This window comes from Lissotriton vulgaris, chromosome 2_1 (genome assembly GCF_964263255.1).
Source record: "Lissotriton vulgaris chromosome 2_1, aLisVul1.2, whole genome shotgun sequence".
Lineage (NCBI taxonomy): Eukaryota > Metazoa > Chordata > Amphibia > Caudata > Salamandridae > Lissotriton > Lissotriton vulgaris.
This window is the reverse complement of record NC_141687.1, coordinates 1,701,906,691-1,701,928,763: the sequence shown is the minus strand read 5'-3', so window position 1 is coordinate 1,701,928,763 and position 22,073 is coordinate 1,701,906,691. Positions and strand designations below refer to the sequence as shown.

At 47.9% G+C, this 22,073-nt stretch overlaps 1 protein-coding gene across 3 annotated transcripts in view; it reads left to right on the top strand.

Annotated features, from left to right (window-relative positions):
• KDM1A (lysine demethylase 1A) overlaps positions 1-22,073 on the top strand; it is a 1,339,130-nt gene that overhangs the window by 706,385 nt on the left and 610,672 nt on the right. The window lies entirely within an intron of this gene.

The window sequence follows — 22,073 nt, the reverse complement described above, 5'->3', positions numbered from 1 at the left end:
AAAAAAAAAAAACATTTATTTAATGTGATTTATTTCTGAAAATCCTAAGTTGATGTTCTAAATACAAAACCTCAGTAAAATAAATTATCAAATTTAGAAATTGTCAGAAATGTATCTCTTGAAGAAATCACTGCGTACTATTTTTTAGGCAAGTAGAGTCCTATAAACGCCATCTGATAGAGACTTCTAGCTGCAGATTCCGTACCTTTTGAATTTCCCCAGGCATCAGACTGGATCAGTAAGATTTTTCATGAGCAGTACCGCTACCTACCAATATAGGCGCCACCCAGGCACGCTGATGTCCATTATTTTCTTTCCGTACCAGCCAGCGCCGATCCAGAGAAGAGCTACCCCTTTGTTGTTTTTTGACTGGCTTTTTTCTTCATTTTGTCAGCTACTCTGGTAAGAGGCACTAGAAAAAGAGAAAGAAGTTTAAGCGCTGTTTGACTTTTCCTTGTCCTTTGGCGGATCAGACGAGGGAGCAACTGCTTTCTTGCCCTTGCCCTTGGTCTGCTCTTCACCTCCCGAATTCATAAAAGGTGACCCCCGCCCAACTCGAAGAGTTCTATGACTCCATATCCTTCATATTTGAGTGGCCCTGTCATAAGTCCTGTGCAGGCCCATTGTTGTTTTCCCTATGTTGGCATGAGTGCGTTGAAGGCTGTCCTCTGCTTTGCACACGTGACCTTACAGGCATATTTTGTTTTATACGGCAGTGTACTTTTGCACAAAACGTGCTGTTGTTTTGTCATCTGTCTTTTTACTTGAGGTTTAGTCTGCACATGTAGACGAGGTCGAACAATAATGCCCCTTGTTATTCTGTTCTGGTCAGGCCCTAGCACCAAGACAAAACAAACAAAGGCAGCTGTTGTTTGGGTATGCGTACTTTTGGCATATAGGTATGCACAGGTAGGTAACACACTTGGGATAGGGATGTAGAACTTTCATCTGCTCTTACTGAGGTACAGGGTCTGCTGCTAACACTTAGAGATCTTCTGATATATAATCATTTTGCTTCTGTAGAAGGGAAAGAAGGTTAGGCTACATTGTAATATATAATGACCGCTTTATTTATGATTTACGGAGTACTTGCTATGCTAACCTTTGTGTTAGGCATTTTTCTACTTGTTGTAGCACGCATACTAGAGATAGTAGTTAAAATATACATTTCTCATGTTTGTCAGAACTTATTGTGGACTAGTAGAATTGTGTGAGCCAAATAGTGTGTTCTGTAACCGCGATTCCTGAGAGGGTTGGGAGTGTTGTGTTCTGGGATGTCTAATCACTTGTTCCTCTGTGAGTGAGTAGGAGGGCAAGTGACACACTATAGCTAGTCCGTCCTGGGCTCATGACTACTCGGGTGGTAAGATGACTCAGTCCCTGATTACTAAGGTCCCATAATCCCAAGCATAGTTCTCTGACTCCGCAGAATTCCTGCAACAGCCCAACTCCATTGACGCGCCTTCAGGCCCCATGGGGTCAGAAGGGGCCCCATCTGGTTCTGCGCTAGTGGCTCCAGCTCAAGCAGGGCCCCATGGGTCTATTCCTGGATCCAGACTGACGCTGGTCATGCCATCTCGACCTTCCCCAATGTTCCCTGCGCCATCCCCATTGTCACCCCCTACACTGAGCCGAATGGCCGTGCATGACGCCTACTCAGATGCCAGCCTGAGCAGTGCCTCCTAAATTGGAGTCTGAGTCTTATTCACATTGGCTAGGCCTTCGTGTGAGACATGTGGAGGTCACTGGACCTTTGAGAATACTACCAGCTCTACAAGGACTGGTGTGAGGAACTGGGTGAGGACTATTGCCTGGATACTTTTGAAGATGCTGGTCTGCATTCTCCCCCTAATGTGGCTACGGCGGAGGGAGCGTCCTATGCTGCTTCAGCTACCCTCAGTGGCTGTCAAGACTATTCTCTTGACTAAAGTGCTACAATCAGTAGCTTCCTCTTTCGGAACCCCTACTCCCATTCGGCGATGCCTTTAGTGATGTCCTTTTGGGTACCTGGTCCAAACCAAGCACAGGGGCTCCCAAATAGGACCATTAAACTGCCATTGCCCCACAGCTGGGGACCCAAACTTCCACACACCACAACCTTTCCCTGAGACCTTTGTGGACCATGCCTCCACCTCTGCAAGTGCTCTCCAGTATAGGGAATCCAAGAAACTGGATTCCTTTCTAAAGATGTTTTCTTCCTCCCATCTGGCATTGTGATCCATGAACACCAGATAATTTTTGGGCTGTTATTTCCACACTTTGTGGGATAAGGTTGCACAAGTGCTGCTCAGGTCCCGGAAGAGGCCCGGGCGTAACTCTCCCAAGCTGTCACTAACTGGAGAGATGCAGCAAAGTTCACTATTCGATGTGTACTTGACACAACCAACTCACTAGGAAAGTGGTGTTCGAGGCATATGAGCTGCAGATCCTACACTTAGCAATAGATCGCCACCTGGTGTTGGGCTCGGATGATTGCAGGTTGTTGTCTTCTTGGAAGAAGTCTTGTAGTCACGAGATAGGTGACTCCTCCCTTGGACAATACTGCGCATGGTCATCGACTCCATCCTCAGATTGTTTTTTTCCACCATTGGGTTCGGATGAAAGTTTTCCGCCCCGGCTAGAAAAGACTTTTTCTGCAATTTCGAAGCGAGAAACTTTAGATAAACATTGAATAGACTTTTCGACATCACCAGCTACATTCCGGTGCGTCGATGTGGGCCAATGGGCCTATCGGCGCCATGCGGCCTACGCCTCATGGACAGAACTCCATTCAAGAGACGCCTGGTATGTCGAGCAAAATTCCCTCATAGCGACCATCACGAGGTCTGCAACCTCTGTCTCTCGCCAGAACACGACAAGTTGACCTTTGCAGCCTGTGCCTCCTTCCGATCGAAGAAAACCATTCGGAATCGGAGGGCCCGTCGACACGAAATGAGGAGATCAGCGCCAGCACTGGAGGCCATCTTTGAGGAGGAGATCGTCGAAGAAGACGTCTCCGAGGACGAAGATCCAATCGAAGATATCTCCGAGGAAGAGGCTCCACTCGTCGCCGACTCGCCTGATCTCCAGATCACATCGGGGGCAGAGGACTCAAACAATTCGATTCCATCTCGACAACCCATGAGTACCACTGCCCCTGCACAACATACACTACCCAAGACAAAGGCATCGGTCGGCACTCCGCCCATGGGGTCCAGTCGAGACCGAAATTTACCCTCCGACGCCCCGCCTTCGGGCTCGGCTCCGAGGAAAAAGACTACGCCTTCCGGTGCCTGGGCACCGAAAAAACATCATGTGCCAATTCCACCTCCTCTATTGGCACCGAAACATCCTTCGACACCGAAGGATTCTTCGACACCGAAGCTAAAACGCCTTTTGGTGCCCAAAGGCAAAGACCCTTCGGCACCGGAACCAAAAGACACAGCGGTGCCGAAGCCAAGAACCGTACCAGACCCGAAAGCTTCGACTCCGAAACCCTCCGGTTCCAAAAATAAAGAAGGGAATACAGATTCCGGCGCCGCAGGCCCAACAAAACCTGTCTCCACTCCGAAATCTACGATATTGGTAACAAAGACTCCAAGGCATGATACAGACAAGCCTAGACCACCTTCGGCACCAAAAAAATAGCCACAGGACTCAATCACTCCTCCTAAGGCAAAGAACACTAATCAACCTCTATGGGCACCGAAAAAATCGACGCCAAAGAAGATTATAGAACAAGAAGAACTGTTTAAACCAGATCCTAAACAGATAAAAGTGTATATTAATCCAAAAACTGGACATGTGGAAGCAATTCCATATAAAAAAAAGACCAGAAGCAATTCCCTATAACAAAAGACCAGCAGACACACCACTTCCACCTGTGGTTCCTGCCAAAAAGGACTCTGCAACTTCTCCAATGCACCCTTCCTCTCCTTCTTCCTCTCCTAATCCTTACATTGAACCTATGACTTCTCCTGTTCAATCACCTGCATCATCACACCACACTGACGAAGAGTATGATTTAGGTGGGGGCAATGACGTAACATACCCTTTAGATGAGGATGTCAACCCCCAATATCCCAAGGAGGACGAGGCATATGGTTTTACGCCAAACAATGCACCAGACATCCCTGAGCCTCAGTACTACCCAACAAAACCTTCCCCTACAGAAGATAGTATTGGGTTTAATCATCTATTAAACAGAGCTGCCCTTTACCATGGACTGTCAATGCACTCTGATGCCATTGAGGAGGATTTCTTACTAGACACTTTTGAGCAGTCACAAAGGTCTACTCAAATATTACCTATGATCAAAGGAGTTATTAAACATGCTCCGGACATTTTTAAAGATCCAGTAAGATGTAGGGTGCTAAATCCCAGAATAGAAAAAAAGTATAGACCAGCACCAGCTGATCCAGTCTATATTAAGGGACATCTGCCACTAGACTCTTTGGTAGTGTCAAATGCACGTATAAGAGCAAACTCCCAAACTTCTGGTGACACGCCCCGCCTGACAAAGAATCAAAAATTATTGATGCGTCGGGAAAAAGGATTGCTGCACAAGCAGCAAACATATGGTGCATAGCAAACACACAAGCCTTACTCTCATGCTACGACAGGGCTCACTACTACCAACTAGAAAAATTAATGGAACATCTCCCAGATCAATACAAAGATCAGGCAGCAGAGCTCTTACAAGAAGGCAAAGTAATATCTAATTGTGAGACTGTGGGCTGGGCGGACCGGAATAACAAGCGGGGAGGCCGGATGTAGTGAGCTATGGTCAAGGATTTATTGATGAATAGTACACACAAAGTCCGGAAGAAAGAGTTTGCAGGGAAGAGTAATCCGCAGGGAAGCTCCCAGCCGGGAGGGTCTGGATGTTGGGTAGGTATCCGGGCTGTGGTCCGCTGCGGGGCTGTTGTCGTCAGGGTACGGCCGGTCGATGGGTCTCCTCGGAGATAAGTAAGAGAGAGTACAGGGGTTAGTCCCGTCCAGTAAGGACTACTGAGTACTGCCACCGTCACCGGGAAGTGAAGGGCCAGGTAAGGAACGTGGGGAAGGTGGGAAGGGTAGGTAGGGATAAGAGCAATCGGCAAGCAGGAGGGGTTTGTGATGGGAGGTGTCCGGGATGGGAGGTGTCCGGGATAAGTGTGAGGACTATAAGTACAGTGCTCGTGAGACTTCTCCTAAGTACTAAGGCTGGTGCAGGGTGCTCGTGGGGGCTCTATATACAAGATCTTACAGTTAGTTCCAATATTTACACTAGGGAAACACGGAGAAGGATAGAGTGTACTCACGTGCCCCGCCGTAACTCTCATCCGAGTTACGGCCGCTCTCCCGCCACCTCCGGAGGTCGCCACCAATCCTCCGTCCACAGGTCTTCTTCCTCGTTCTCTTCTCCGATCTCCGCCTCCACTCCGATCTCCTCCTTCCTTCCGCTCTCCGTCGGGGGTTCCGCGCCGTTCGCTGTCTCCTGCCACGAGTCCGCTGGGCTGAACACGGTTTCCTCGTTCCTGCCGTCTTTTCTAGGGCCTCGGCGGACTGCAGTGGACGTACTTCCGGTTCCGGATAGTTCGGGTTCCGGGTCGCCGGCAGGAGTTCCGCTTCCGGTATCCTGTTGTTCTGGTTCCGGGTCTTCGGGGGTTGGCGGATCCTGTGGGCGAAGAGAGGAAGCCCGATGACCAAGGGACGATGTTCCTCCCGGTGTGGGGGTGTGGCTCCCCCGCCTACTCTGCCCTTCCGACGAGGTAGGGATCCCGGGTCTTTCACACTAATGCCTCAATTAAATGTGCACTAGATGTAGCTGACACAGCATCCAGAGCAGTCAACACTAGTGTGATTCTCAGACGTCATGCATGGTTACGCATTTCAGGTTTTAAACCAGAGGTACAAACTACCATCCTGAACCAGCCCTTCAATCAAAACCAGTTGTTCGGGCCGGAGGTAGACAACACACTAGAGAAGATGAAAAAAGACACGGACACCGCTAAGTCTATGGGTGCATTACAATCCACCCGGAATAAAAGTTCTTTTCGCCGCTCCTTCTATAGAGGAGGCTCAAAGCAAACAGGTACAGAGACCACATCATCTTTTAAGACAAACACACAAACCTCCTCTAATAAAGGCTACTTTAGAGGAGGATACAGAGGCAACAACAATAAGGGAAGAGGCAGAGGTAATAACAACAACCGCTCCTCTTCCACTCCCAAACAGTGACTTCCCTCTGCCTCCCCTACAGCATTTCACTCCTGTGGGGGGCAGGCTTTCACAGTTCCTACCTGTCTGGAACTCCATCACAACAGACAGGTGGGTAAGACAAATTATCCAACATGGTTACTGCCTAGAACTCACAGCAACCCCCCCCCCCCCCCAAACATACCACCCAGGCAGCGTCCAATGTCCACAGACCATATAACTCTGCTTCAACAGGAAGTTCTAGCACTTCTACAAAAATATGCTATTCAAGTAGTTCCTTTAGAGGAACAAGGAACAGGAGTTTACTCCCTGTACTTCCTAATTCCCAAAAAGGACAGGACATTAAGACCAATTCTCGACCTCAGGCCCCTCAACCACTGCATACAATCGGATCATGTTCACATGATCACTTTACAACAAGTACTCCCATTACTACAACAGGGAGATTTTCTGTCCACACTAGACCTAAAGGGCGCCTACTTTCACATTCCTATACATCCTGCGCACAGGAAGTATCTAAGGTTTGTCATACAAGGACAACACTATCAGTTCAAAGTCCTTCCATTCGGGGTCACAACAGCACCACAAGTGTTTACAAAGTGCTTAGCAGTAGTAGCAGCACATCTCAGAAGACAGCAAATACATGTCTTCCCTTACCTCGACGACTGGCTCATAAAAGCAAGATCGTTCAACCAGTGTACAACACACAAAACAAACAATTCAAACATTGCACGACTTAGGGTTTACGATAAACTACACCAAGTCGCACCTAGAGCCTTCGCACGCTCATCAATATCTAGGAGCTACCATAGACACATCTGCAGCTCTAGCGTATCCCAGTCAAGACAGGACTCAAAATATTCAGAACTTATTCTCCCTTTTTCAATGCCAGCACTCCCTCCAAGCCAGAGTGTTCATGAAACTAATAGGCATGATGGCGTCTTGCATCTTTATAGTTCCTCACGCAAGACTTCAAATGCGCCCACTACAAGAATGTCTAGCACAACAGTGGAATCAGGCTCAAGGTCAGCTCACAGACCTGGTGTTGATAGACAGCCGTACATATCGCTCTCTGCAATGGTGGAACACCAAAAACTTGACAAAGGGACAGCCGTTCCTAGACCCTGTTCCACGGATAGTGCTCACAACAGATGCATCCCTCACAGGATGGGGAGCCCATCTCGTGCATTATACCACACAAGGTCAGTGGAACAATCAACAGAAACAGTTCCACATCAACCATTTGGAGTTGCTAGCAATTTTCCTAGCACTCAAAACTTTTCAAGTACAAGTACAAAACAAAGTTGTCCTAGTCCGGACGAACAATATGACAGCCATGTATTATATACAAAAACAGGGGGGGACACACACTCTCTGCAACTGTCCCAGCTTGCACAAAACATTTGGAGATGGACCATCCCTCAAAACATACACCTCACAGTAGAACACCTTCCAGGAATTCACAACAGGTAGCAGATCTGTTGAGTCGTCAGTCACAACAGATTCACGAATGGGAGTTGCACCCACAAGTTCTACAACCATTCTTCCAAATGTGGGGGCATCTACAGATAGACCTGTTTGCCACCCACGAAAATGCAAAATGCCCAACCTTCGCCGCCAGGTTCCCACACCCACGGTCGGAGGGGGAATGCAATATTGGTGAACTGGTCATGCAGATTTGTGTAGCTTTTCCGCCTCTCCCACTCATTCCACTAGTAGTACGCAAGCTCAGACAACAGTCTCTCAAACTAATACTAGTAGCCCCCACATGGGCTCGCCAGCCGTGGTTCACCACGCTACTAGATCTCTCACTGGTTCCACTTCAGAAATTACGGCTCACGCCATCCCTGTTAACACAGAACCATGGAGAAATAAGGCACCCAGAACCAAGCAACTGAATTTGGCGATCTGGCTCCTGAAGTCCTAGAGTTTGGTTACTTAAACTTACCACCAGACTGTATGAATATAATTAAAGAAGCTAGAAAACCCACTACCTAAGCATGTTATGCTGCTGAGTGGAAAAGATTTGCAATATACTGTAACAACAATCAAATTGATCCACTGGATGTTTCCATCCAAAATATAATTTTCTACCTTCTACACCTACTAAGGTCCAATTTGGCTTATTCTTCCATACGCCTGCATCTAGCAGCAATTGAGGCGTATTTACAAAATAGACAACATCTATCTCTCTTTAGAGTACCTGCAATAAAAGCATTTATGGAAGGATTAAAATGAATAATCCCACCTAGGTTACCACCTGCTCCAGTATGGAACCTAAATGTGGTCCTTACAAGACTCATGGGCTGCCCTTTTAAGCCTTTACATAAGTGTGAACTGCAATTTCTAACATGGAAAACTGCCTTCCTTGTTGCCATCACCTCTCTTAGAAGAGTTAGCGAAATACAAGCATTCACAATAGAAGAACCATTTTTTCAGATACATCCTAACAAAGTGCTTCTTCGACCCAATCCTAAATTCCTGCCAAAAGTGATTACTTCTTTTCACCTAAACCAATCAGTAGAGTTACCAGTGTTTTTTCAAAAAACGGACTCTGTTGCAGAAAGGGCTTTACACACCTTAGATGTTAGAAGAGCCCTACTATACTACACAGACAGGACTAATTCCTTCAGAAAGACAAAACAACTATTTGTATCTTTCTCTCCCACACACAAAGGCAATCCCATCTCTAAAGGAGGAATTGCCAGATGGATTGTAAAGTGTATTCAAATATGCTATCAAAAAGCTGAACGTACACTAACAGTTCCTCCTAAAGCATACTCCACTCGCAAACTAGGAGCCTCTATCGCTTTCTTAGGAAACATACCACTAGAGGACATATGCAAGGCAGCAACATGGTCTACAATACACACCTTCACTAAACACTATTGTGTTGACGTGCAAGCCAAGCAGCAAGCTGCAGTGGGCCAAGCTGTCCTTAAAACACTATTTCAGCATTCTGCAACGGATGCAAGCGACCACCGCTAGGGCAGACACTGCTGCACAATCGTTGCTAAGTGTAGGATCTGCAGCTCATACGCCTCGAACGGAAAATGCTACTTACCAGTATGCATCTGTTCTTGGCATGTAGAGCTGCAGAGTCCTACACGCCCTCCCGCCTCCCGGGACTTGTATCCGTTCCAGTACTCATCTTACTTAGATGCACACGCATGGACATCTTTTCTCTTTACTTCTACTAACTCCATCATTTCCCATCATGGCGAAAAACAATCTGAGGATAGAGTTGATGACCATGTGCAGTATTGTCCAAAGGATGAGTCACCTATCTCGTGACTACAAAGACAACAACCTGCAATCATCCGAGCCCAACACCAGGTGGCAATCTATTGCTAAGTGTAGGACTCTGCAGCTCTACATGCCAAGAACAGATGCATACTGGTAAGTAGCATTTTCCTTCCACGACAGTGGCCCATCTGCACCACGCCTGTCTGATGGATGACTTGCTTTTTGGAGGATGTCCAAGCTTCCCTTATGGACATGCCTTTCGATGCAATAGTCTTTTCGGAGACAAGACCTAGTCGGCGCTCAAACGCTTTGAGGTTTCTCATGCTATTGCCAGGACCTTAAGCCTCTCTAAGGCCCCACGTCCACCCTAATCTGCCTTTTGCTCTTTCGTGACTACAGAACAGGCTTCCCGCCGCTCCTATTCCCACCCACCCACAGTGCCTTGCATGCTTCTCAGCCTCTACGTGGATGAGGGTGTGGTATCCAAAGACCGGGTAGGTCAGGTGGTCAGCGGTCTAGCCAGTTGCCACCCTATCCCACCAGAACCCTGCCCCCCCCGCCACCTACTGTGAATGTCTCCAAACCTTCCAAGTGTGCCCCTTTTCTGCCATGGGCCCCCAGTTGGCGGCAGAATTCCCCATCATTGAAAGTCCATAGCATCGGACAGGTGGTTTTACCACATTGTCTGAAAGGGGCTACTCCCTCCTCTTCGAGTCTACCCCTCCCTCTATGCTGCCATCTCGCTGACGGAGGATCATCTGTCCTTTGTCCATGAGGAGGTCACCGCTGTCTGGCCAAGGTAGCCATTTAGAGGTAGGCTGTGGTTGTTATTCCAGCTACCTTCTGGTTACCAAAAAGGACAATGGACTTTGTCCTGTCTTCGATGTCCGAACTCTCAATTTCTTCCTCAAAAAGGAGAACTTCAAAATGCTCAGGTCTGGTCTGCCCAGGACCCAGTTGACTAGATGGTAGCATTGGGCTTGCAGTACGCTTATTTTGATATTCGCACCATGCCTGCCCACCAGTGCTATCTTTGATTAACGACATGCCACACGCACTTTCAGTTCACAGTGCTCTTATTTTGTCCTTACTGGCGCCCCCCCAAGTGTGCACCAAGGTGATGACGCTGGTTGCACCTCATTTGCGGATGTCAGGGGTGCCAGTCTTACTCTTGCTACGACTGGCTGCTGAAGGGTGGCTCGCACCACGCTGTCTTCTCCCGCTGCCAGACTATGGTGAACCTAGTGCGCTCACTGGGGTTCACCATTAATGTTGCGAACTCACACCTGACTCCCTCTTGGGCACTCCTTAAATCTGAGCTGTTGTGGACACAGTGCAGTTTTATTTATTTATTTATTTATTTATTTATTTATTTATTTATTTATTTATTTTGAAGGTTTTATAGAGAGCTAACAAGATCCTTGCGGTTATCAGAGCGCTTTCCAGTGATCTAAGCTGATTATACATAACGAATAGCATGATACATTATATAGGCAATAATATGAAGGAGAGGGCAAGCATGGGATAACAATACGAATACACTGGGAAAGTCGTAAAGTTCAGAAGTATGGGATAACAGGACCAAAACACAGGAAAAGTACATAACAGGAGCGTCTCGATTGATTAAAGTCCTGGGCAGGATAAAGAGACTAGGGTGATAAGATGGACCCTTAACAAAAGAATGAGATAGTAGTAAGGGTACTATTGCTCTCCAGATTTATTTAGAAGCTAGTCAAGTAAATGTTGCCATGAGAATCGCTTTTACTTCCTTTTTGAAAGAGACAGTAGAGGAATTCAGTCTGGTTTCTGGGGGAAGAGTATTCCAAATCCTAGGCACCATCCCAGAGAAAGTTTGTTTATATGTTTTCTTTTTGTTGAATCTTTGAGGTTTCAGTAGTAGGTTGGATGCACCCCTAGAGGTCCTACAATACTAATATTTCAGCCTTTATCCTAGGGCTTTGATGAGGCTGATTCTGAGGTGCTGGGCCTAATGGCATCTTGCATACTGCTGGTGACTCATGCCAGATGGCATATGTGGGCTCTGCAGTGGGACTTAAAGTTCCAGTGGGTGCAACATCAGGACAATCTTTCAGGACTGATCCAGATCTCGGATGTTACTGTGAACGATCTGCAGTGGTGGCTAACGAACTGCAGTTGGGTCAGAGCCAGACCCCCTCTCCCTTACCCAACAAGATCTCGCAGTAGTGACATGTTTATCACTCCTGGGATAGGGCGGCCATCTGGGAGAGGTTGAGATCAGAGGACTCTAGTCTCCAGCGTAATCTGGATCCACATCAACCTGCTGGAGCTCTGTGCGATCCGACTGGTATTGAAAGCCTTTCTGCCCTCCATCAGGGAAAAGCTGGTACAAGTGTTCAGAAAACACCACCACCATGTGGAACTGCAACAAACAGGGTGGTGGGGTTATGGACCCTATGTCAAGAGGCTCTGCGTCGCTGGATATGGCTGGAACAGCAGTGCATTCCCCTGGTGATTCAACACCTGTCAGGTTCTCTGAACGTCAGAATGGACAAACTCAGCTGAATAAGCCTAGCGGGTCCCGAATGGCATCTCCACCTACAGGTGATGTAAGAATCTTACAGCTGTGAGGAGAGCCTTGGTTAGATCTGTTTGTCTCTGCCGAGAACACGCAATGTCAGCAGTTTTCTGACATCTGTAATGTTATCTTGACAGACCGGCAGCCCTCCACCAAAAAGGTACACGCCTGCCTGTGGAAACAATTTGTGGCATTGTGTTGAAGTTATGCTTTTTACTAAGGCGAGCATCAACTTGCATGCATTTGTCTGCAAGACCTGCTGTAATCACTCTGCATAGTGGAATTGCAGCTAGTGCTTGCCATTGGTTCAAAATTATATTGCTCTTATCTGAGTTCTTATTGGCCGAAGCTGCGATAAATCACTTTGTTTGTATGCCAAGAGCATCAGCCAACTACAGATTCCCTACACTGTAGGCTTTTATTTATTTAGTTATGGACTACTTTGTTTTTCTTTTTCAAGAGCCCCACTTTGTGCTGTAGCTTTAATAGGGGCTTTGCAACTATTGAAGTGAAAGCGCCGAGCGAGCGCAGCTTCTTTTAGGATTTTCTGTCAGCTTGTCTGCTTCTGTTACCGTCTATGATTGCGTTCTGTATAGCCCAAATGTGCCTCCCCATTACTTGGGGCACAGCACGAATTATTTGCTGTAACTCCCACAAGCCTTTACCACTGCTCTCGTTAGTACTTTTTTTTTTCTTTTTAACATTACGGCGCACCCTCAAAAAATGTTCCTACCCTCAGCCCTAACCATCCCTGGGTACCGTGCTTTAGGTTTTAGCACGGCGCCCGCATTTACAATATAATGGCCGTACAATCAACAGTGGCGGCCACAGCGCGCTCCCGCTGTGCTTTAAGTGAAGTGCTTATTTACATTGACAGAATATATGGAAGCATTCAAGCGGCTGACGGATGCAGTGCAAGTAAAATATATATTTTTTCCTTACACAACATGCTTTAGCTTTAATACGGCGCACTCTGGCCTTTCTATTATTGTACACTAGGCACGCAAACACTGTTTTTTTTTTTCAAATTGACAACACAGGCGCGGTTCCCTGAAGCTCAAATGAAAAGTGCCTCCCCACTACTTGTGCCACAGCACTAATTATTTGCTGTAACGCCTGCAAGCCTTTGCCGCTGCTTTCGTCAGAGTGCATGTTTCCCCTGTTTTGGGCCAACCCGTATCTCCTTACTCCATCCCCCGCTGCCCCTCCCAGCAGCTGCCATGCCTCTTTCACCTAGTAGCCCGGACATAGAGGAGGGGAAGGAGAACAAGCATTGGCATAGCCAATAGGTCTCTATTTTGGGACCTTATAAGTGTTTAGACAGAGCTATTGGCTTTGTTAATGTCTTTAAGCTGTGTTGTAATAAAAAGAGTGGTATAACCATTTTTATCACCCTATATATAACCAAGAAAACTTTATGTACAACTGAACAACCCTAATAAAAACAGAATTAACACAAAAAAATGTGTTTTCGTTTTTTGTCCATGCAATGCTGGCAACTTTTCTCTGCCTGTTCTAATGCTAATGTGTTATCTTTTTTTTTGGTATGGGGGAGGAGGACATAAACAACAGGAGGGTGAAGGTTGGGAAATAGTACCTCAATTACAATAGGAACAGTGGAGTGACCCTAGGGGACAATCAACAGATGCCAGTGATGCTGAGGTGGTGGTGACAGGTAATCCTGAATGATACTGAGGTGATGCTGAAGTGGTGGTGTGCTGGTTCGAAGGTGATGCTCAGGGCATGCTGAATGATACTTAGGTGGTATTGAGTTTCGGAATGATGCAGTGGTGATGACTGATGCTCTGCACCTGTTCCAACAGGGTGAAAGATAGGCACAACATGAGCTCTCCAAAGAATTACTGACTCTTCAGAAAACAATACACAGGGTTGCTGTAATTATGCCTTTTCGTTCTTACCCTTGCCTAGAAAACATAGAAACCATGCACTGTCAAACATTCTGTCAAATTACAGGTCAAATTAACTCAGGCACTCTAAGAAACTGCCAAAGAAAAGAAGTGGTCATTCACTCCTGCAGCCAATGCTAACAGTTTCTCTAGCCATCTCACCAGATCACATCATGCACTCTTGTTTATACATTCTTCTGTCAGTCTGTCTATGTAAGCAACAGCCACCACGTTCTCTAAATTCTGTGCAGACATTCTTAGCTATAGAAGTGCCCGGAATCACTTGGAAATCTGATCAAACCCCTGTCTACCAGCTGTAAAATACCTTACACATACAGGCGACAATCATCTGCATATAACAAAGGCCCATTCACACACTTGCCACTAAACTAACCCTCACTATGTAGTCAGTAAGCTAAAAAGCGAAAACATTTTCACAACCTGTTATCCTGGCCACTACACCCTTTCCCTGGTTATAAATTAGACCAAAATATGTATTGCATCTTCCGCTTAGCCAATTAGTACGTTACTGAGCGCTTTGAGACTTCACATTGCCAATTGTCAAGGAGTGTTGGCATTTCTAAATTAGCCAACATCACGCGCAAATCACTCACAAAAGAATATAAAATATTTAGAGGTTTTCGTGATGGCGGAGCTGAAGCCTTAAGTTACGAGCTTTGCAGAGCCAACTGTCACACTTCTGTGCCAAACAACACCCAGGGTATAGTTATCGGTGATACAGCACCTGTAGTGGGACCGGGGCCCTGCACGCTAATTGTTGTTTTATTTCACATCCCTAATACCAGTCTTGACGTGCATGTGTCTTACTTTCCCTGGGGCCCTTGGAATGTATGCCACGTCACTGAAATAGAATGGGCGGCTAGTGCTCTGACCCATTTCTCCCACTCCGGTGTAATTTAATGCAGACACGCAGCCTGTGCTGAGAAGGTGCGTCTGGGTGACATGACTGGCATTGTGTTTGTATCGCCCTTCCTGTCGGTGGCTGGGCAGGTATTCCCCAGCCAACGCCTTATAAAATGCCTGCTGTGGTAGACCTGCAGGATGCCTCTGAAAACAAACTGTTCCGGTGCCCACTGTGAGAAGTAAACACCAGTGGCAAAGAGACCCAAATGGAAATGGAGACGTGATATATTTCACTGACCCCGTTTTCACGGAGGTAAATCCACACAACGCGTGTCGGGTCTACTGAACTGCCCAGGCCTACAGAGCGCATTAATTCATCAATAATAAGATGGAGGGAGGGTGGTCTGGGTGAGGGGATTAGGTGGGACACCTCGGGCAGAAATGTGGCAGCGCGGTTTGATAAAGTATCATGGTATCGCACACACACACTGTGGGCAGTGACAGGGCTGAGGCCGATCCCCTCTGCCTGGCCCCGGAAGTTGCCGTACCCTTTGGAAAGGGAAAGTGGGGCTTACCTGTGGGTCTGGAGCAGGGCACAAGTCCTAACAAGCATTGGCTGCTCGGCCCTGAAAGTGACGCAGCCGCGAAAGTGATCTGCTTAATGAGGAAAAGAGGGGAGGCGGGTTGGCGCGGCCCTGAAAGTGACGCGGAAAAGCAAAAGTGTTCTGTTTAATGAGGAAGACAGTTGTGTGTGCACAAGCTAAACCGACTTTAAAAGAAAACATGCGAGTGGTAACTCGATCTGTGGTGGGTGAGGGGAGGGAATTGAAGCGCAAGCAAGGCGGAGAGAGGCACGCAAGGGTTAATGAGCCATGACACAAACCCACATGGCGGATGCGCACGTGCACGCGCGCATGACGGCAAGCTAGAGGCCGCCAAAGCCTCTGGTAGCACTTTGAAAATCCCCTTACTAAATGTCTTGCAGGACAGCGCATGCGCTGGCTCAGGCGAGACCTAAAAAGTAAGGATCCACCATGTGAGCATCCCAGTGGTTTAGGTGAGGAAATCAGTCCCCTTTATAATAACTGTAGGTGGGTGTAAAACGTGTGCGTTTGTTCAATTGGTGCTCGTGTTTTCAGCTAATCCTCGTTACTAGCTTTAAACTAACGAGAATCGCCTGAAAACCCAACCGCTTGCAGCTTGTTTTCAGCCTATCTTCGCCCCTCCCCTCCAGCTCCTCTATCCTGGTTTACTTTATCAGCAACAAAGCCGAGCAAAGTCCCTAATTCACACCTGCTGTTGCTGCTCCGTCTTGTGTTGGTTCCCTTCCTCCAACGCCTCCTCCCAGCAGGAGGTGGGTGGTGTAGGACTCTGTGGCTCCTGTGTAGCAGGTTTGTACGATCAAAGCGTAGTCTTGGAAGAGTAGATGTGTTACAGGTAAGTAAGTGTTGGTAGCATTTACATACAGTCTGTTATTTTGCTAAAACCTAAAACTTTTTAACCATATGCATTGTTTTTCTACAATTATCCATTTTCCTCTGCCGATTGAGGATTTTTCTACTCAATACATTTTCTAATATAGAATTACTTTAAGGACCTTTAATTTTTACACAGCACCCATATTTGCATTTTATCATTAGTTCAATTGAGTAATTTAAGCAATACCAGCGGTCGGTTCACCTGCTTAATTATAGCAGCCTTTGTAGTCCTCCTCGCTAATTTCCAAACATCCATTGTTAGAGCTTGTTGAGTTTTCAGTGAGAAATGCAGAATTACTGCTACAAAAGGGTTACAGAAAAAGTGACAAGCAGTCTGTTTTGGTTTGGTACTGCACTACTTTTAAAACAGTCGTCACAACCCTATTGTTGACCCTAAATAAGAAATTCCAAATGTATGTCCTTGTTGTATCTGCTTCAGCTGGTGTCCATGGAATTCTCTGTTGTTGTATTTCACCTGCAAATATTCCACTGTTTGTTTCACTGGCCATAAAAATTGGATAAGGTGAAACCAGTTTTAAATATGGCCCACTTCTTGTAATTCCTGCAAGTCTTGGCATTAGGAGGCTAGACCGTTTCCTTCAAACATATGTGTGAATGTTGCTGAAGACAACGAATACGACTAGGTCCTGAAAAATGACCTCCATGCGCAGGTGTTTTACATACAGAGTAAAAAAAAAATCTATTTAGAACTGATCTTATGAATCTTAACAACAAAGATGCAGTGGCCTCACTTCTCCTGCTACCACTGTTAACACAGGACTCATCATAAAGCTTTTACAGTTCATAAATAAATAAATGAATAGCTGCAGATTCAAGAAACAATCCAAACAAAAAGCAGAATATATTCAACAACACTTTGCCTTCTTTCAGCAGAAACCTATAAATTTTGTCCCACAATTTACAAATCAGAGCTAAGCTGATTTTTGCTCAACTTTTCCTTTAACATATTAAAGACATTCTTGTGCTGAAGTAGCACTACTTTTATCAAATATGTCCTAAATGAGATTGGTTGTACACAATAATTGCTACTCAGTACCAAGGTGATGACTGTCCTGGACGATGCGCACGTCTCATAAATTGTCCAGTGGGGTTGTCCATGTCTAAGTAACTCACAGTATCAGCACAACTCTGATGTCCTAAGAGCAATTGGCATTAACTGCCATTGCAGACGAGTTTTTTATTAACATCTCTGCGCAGTGTGACCTTCATAAAACGCTGTCTCCAGGCCAGATCTTATTTGTTGGAGGCAAGCAAAATGTGAATGCCACTTGAATGGGCTAGGCCACATCTGAAAACAAGGTCTACCGCTGTGAGGTGTAACATCTATGGATTTTTATGGCTCAATATTTAAATAAATGCCCAATTTCACTCAACGCCACACACTTCCATGCCACACAATTCAACCCTACACATTTCCATTCTACACCTCCTAATTTAACAATAAACCACATAATTCAACTCAACCCAATTAAACAACACACCACATACATCCAATACGCACCACAGAATTCGACATCATACCACAAAATTCAACAGTATGCCACATAATTAAAGTACACATACCACAACAAATGATGCCATTCCACATAATTACACTCCATTACACAAATACCACTCCACATAATTACAATACACTCAATACCACCTAATTACAAACCACACGATTCTGCTGCACACAATGCCACATAATTCCCCTATACAAATCCTCTCAACACCACACAATTCCAGCACACAATTTCACAATTAACAATTCCAATCCTACCCACATAATTGCACTCCACACCACATACATTCACTGCAAACCAAAAAACGTGTAAAAGACGTTGTCATTTACAACGCCAATACCTCTAACTGTTACAAATCCGCGACCTATTACATTGCAAATTCTTGTTCCTTCTCTTGCTCAGCAGGGCTCTGCTCTGGGCACTCTTAAGGGCTATCTGTCTGCCATTTCTGCTTTCTTGTGGTTGCCTGATCAATCCTCTTTGTTCAAGCCCCCTATCGTACACAGGTTCCTCAAAGGTCTAACTCCTCTCTTCCCTGGGGTGTGGTCTCGCCAGCGTCAAGATGGCTGCGCGATGAGCGGGCTCTGCCGGCCGAGTATCTGCCATCAGTGGGAGGCATCCATTTGTCAAACTGCCTCCGTACACTGTGTGATTTGGTTGTTGCGCCGGAGGAGCTGCACCTAGGGTGTGTGCCGTGCTGGGGCCTTGCCAATTGCCCGCCTCTCCTGTGGGGCCCGAGGGCCTGCGCCAGCCTGTCCTGCCTGCTGGAGCACCCCCCCTGCCGCGTTTGCAGTGGTTGACTGCCTGTTAAGACTGCCTCCCCTGAGTTGTGCTGGGGCCCCCGGGGGTCGCTCTTTGTCCGGTGTGGAGGTGCCCTGCTCGGTGCCCCTGCACGGCGTGTGAGGCCCTGCACTGGGGGCGAGATTCCCCAGCACTTCATACCTGTCTCCATCCTGCGGCCCCTATGATTCATTAGCTGCAGCCGTTGGTGCCCCGAAGCTGCGCAACATTGCCTGAAACGCCATCACTCAGCGCCTCCGGCCTTCTCTGCAGCCTGCCCTGGGCCTCCATACGCATATACCGCTGCCCCCTGAAGCCCATACAGGGCCCACTCAGGAGCTGTTACATTTCACTGACTGGACCTGGCTTGACCAATCCCTGTGCCTGCGACCTCGCCCTGCAACGGCGAGGCTCCCTGAGCTCCTCAGTCTCCACTGCCCTCTCATTGTGTGCCGCTATAGGGAAGACAGACACCAGGCATCCCAAACTTACCTCCTCGAGGCGCGGTGCGAGCTAAGGCGGTAAGCCCCGCCCCAGCCCCGAAACCTAAGAGCACTCTACTCAGACCAACTTCCCCGGCGAGCAACTGACATTCTCAGAGCCATCCTATTGCAAGTTAAATCCAGTCTAAAATCCATAGGTGCCAAAATCGACCCCCTAATAACCCGCCTCGACCAAGTGAAGCAGAGGGTGGACTCCCACGACTTGCCCAGTTTGAGGCGAGGGACTCTGATTCAGAGGACGCGGGAGCATCCGGCGTGCAGAATCGCCTCAAAATGGGTAAAATCCTCACGCTCATACAAAGACTTGGGGGTGTGTTCCCTAAGGAACAATATTCGGGTCGGTGGCCTGCCAGAATCCACCTCCACTGGGAAATTGGAGGACTACCTCGAGTCCCTGCTCCGTGAGCTCTTTGGTTTGGTCCTGTACACCCACTTCATCGTTGAACGGACACACACACAAACACACATACACACACGCAAGCACGCTCACTCACTCACTCTCACACCCTCGCAGGGCCGTGAGTTACTCTCACTCACTCACCTTCGCAGGGCCGTGAGTTACTCTCACTCGCTCACCTTCGCAGGGCCGTGAGTTACTCTCACTCGCTCACCTTCGCAGGGCCGTGAGTTACTCTCACTCACTCACCTTCACAGGGCCGTGAGTTACTCTCATTCACTCACCTTTGCAGGGCCGTGAGTTACTCTCACTCACTCACCTTCACAGGTGTAGGAGAGTAGGGTCTGCAATCCTATGATCACCCAGATTTTTTGCTTTTGTTTCACTGGTTTACGACTTTCTCTGGCTGTGGGCCTGCCAATCAGACCCACAGCCTGGCTGTTCTCTTTCTAAATTACGATATGTACCCTAGGTGCATTTACCAATTGGTACTGGGCCACCTTATCAGACCCCGTAACGCAGGGCATAGGTGTACCCAGGGCCGCCAGGGGCTGCAGCATGTATTATGCCACCCCTGGCTGGCCTCCTAAATTTGACACAACTGGCTGCATGACAGCTGGGGCAAAGTCGTGTAATCACCCTTTGCTTTAGGTATAGTAGCTCTATATCTAACCATACAATGGACACCCGAGTTCCTATCAGTCAATCCTATGGCAGGCCTTGACAATCCTGAAGGCAGAGTGCGTGGGCTCGTGTGAACTAGGTTCTGGCCCGAGCCGAGCCCGGTTGCAGCTTGCGGAATCAAGACCCAATGGCTGTTCCATGATAACGCGTACCACATCGGTAACTTCGGTATCGCGTTATCAAGGCATGTCGAGTAAGGTGTCATACGAATCGGGATGCTGCCCTCTCACCAATTCTGGTGACGAGGTTAGCATTCCGCCCTTCTAGAGGGACACGACATGTACGTAACTGTGAACCCCGGTTAAAGTTAACTAAAGCCTCAGCTCCACAAAATGGATGCTGCCACCACAGACACGAGTCTGACCTCCTGCTGCTGGGAGTCCGTCCAGCGAGGAGCGCTTGGACAAAGGGTTTCCTGTCAAGGGCGGTGTTCGCACCGTCCCAGACAGGGTTTGTGTATTCTGGGTAGGTAGGGCTTTTGCGAGAAGGTGACTGCGGAGTGGCACCCCGGTGCTCACTACGCATCTGCCGGTCAGAACCAGTTCCAGGGGCGCCAGCCCTGGCATGGGGAAAGTCCGGCAGGGGAGAGGGGTGTAACTACCCCCCTTCCTGGTCCCACCCTTAGGGCAGGACCTAGTCATGTACCCACCCCTTTCTTTAGGATAAAGACCGGAGCGGGGACCCTTCCAAATTAGATCATCTTTGAATCAAGAATACTTTCTACGAAAGGACTTCGAGACTCTTCTCAAGATTTCTCCCTTGTGACTAAGGAGTAGTCACCCTGCATCAGCGGGCACCATCTAAGAACTCTGCGGTTTGCTGTAAGTCCTTCCTCAAGGAATCCGACGGCCCAGCTCGACGAGAACCGGCTTCCCTGGCACCTCTGACCTCTACCCACGTCATCAGCTCAGCTGTGATCTGTGGGTGCGACGAGACCTCGAGGGACCGGCCATCATCAGAACCTGCACGCTCTTACCCAGCACGACCATCGAAGCAATTCTCTGGTGAGTGCTCTGGGGTCCGAGAAGCCCGACCCTGAGCCGCTCCAGCACCGAAGTGCAGTCTCCCAGCATCTCCACGATCTGCGTGGGGCCCTTCTGCTCGCTGCTCAGCACGTTGTCTGGTCACTAGCCGCTGGCTTGTGCCCTTCTGTGACGACATCCGACAATCAACACTGCTGGTCTGGTTGCTCCAGACTGGCCCTTGCTTCCATCTTTGCGAGAAGCACCCCGGGCCCTCCTGGTCCACTCAAGACGCCATCTTAGGCCCACCACGTGGCCCTGAGATCTGCCAAGGCTTGTTGCCCCATCCTGGGCCCAGCGACGCCGACAGCATCATCCTTCGTGGGACAGCTCGCACCTCCACCGTGGTCGCCGACAACGCCTCCTGGTCCGTGAGACTGCAGAGCCTAGCGTCGCCCACTCACCTAGTCGAGGTGACGGCCAACCGGTGCCTTCCTGGTACCCTCTGACTACTGGCTAGTAGTACGAACTTGCTCCCCTCTGCTTTCAGGTATCATCAATCTCTGATCCAGGCTTGGATCTCTACGAACTATTCATCACTGGTCGCCGGCCAGCAACTCTTTTTCTTCCGGCTCCTGGCTCGTCAGCGAAGACCCCGACGCCTGTAAGACTTGTGCAGCCGCAGCCCTCGTGGCTAGGTAACTCGGCATTTCGGTGCCTGCATAGCCCCTTTACTCTAGGGTCCCGAGTCCCTCGCTTCCGACTTGCCTTATCGGGTCCGCCCGAGACCTTAAACTTTCCGTGTCCTCGGACACTTGTTTTAATTGTGCACTTGAAGTATTTTCCTAAGAGATTTGGTTTGTGCTTAGTACCCTGTCCTCATAAAGAGTACAGGGCTGTTGTGATTCTTAATAAATATACTGTTTATTTTCATAACACTTGTGTGGTGTCCTTTCACTTGGTGTTCAAGGGGTATGTGATGGTATAAC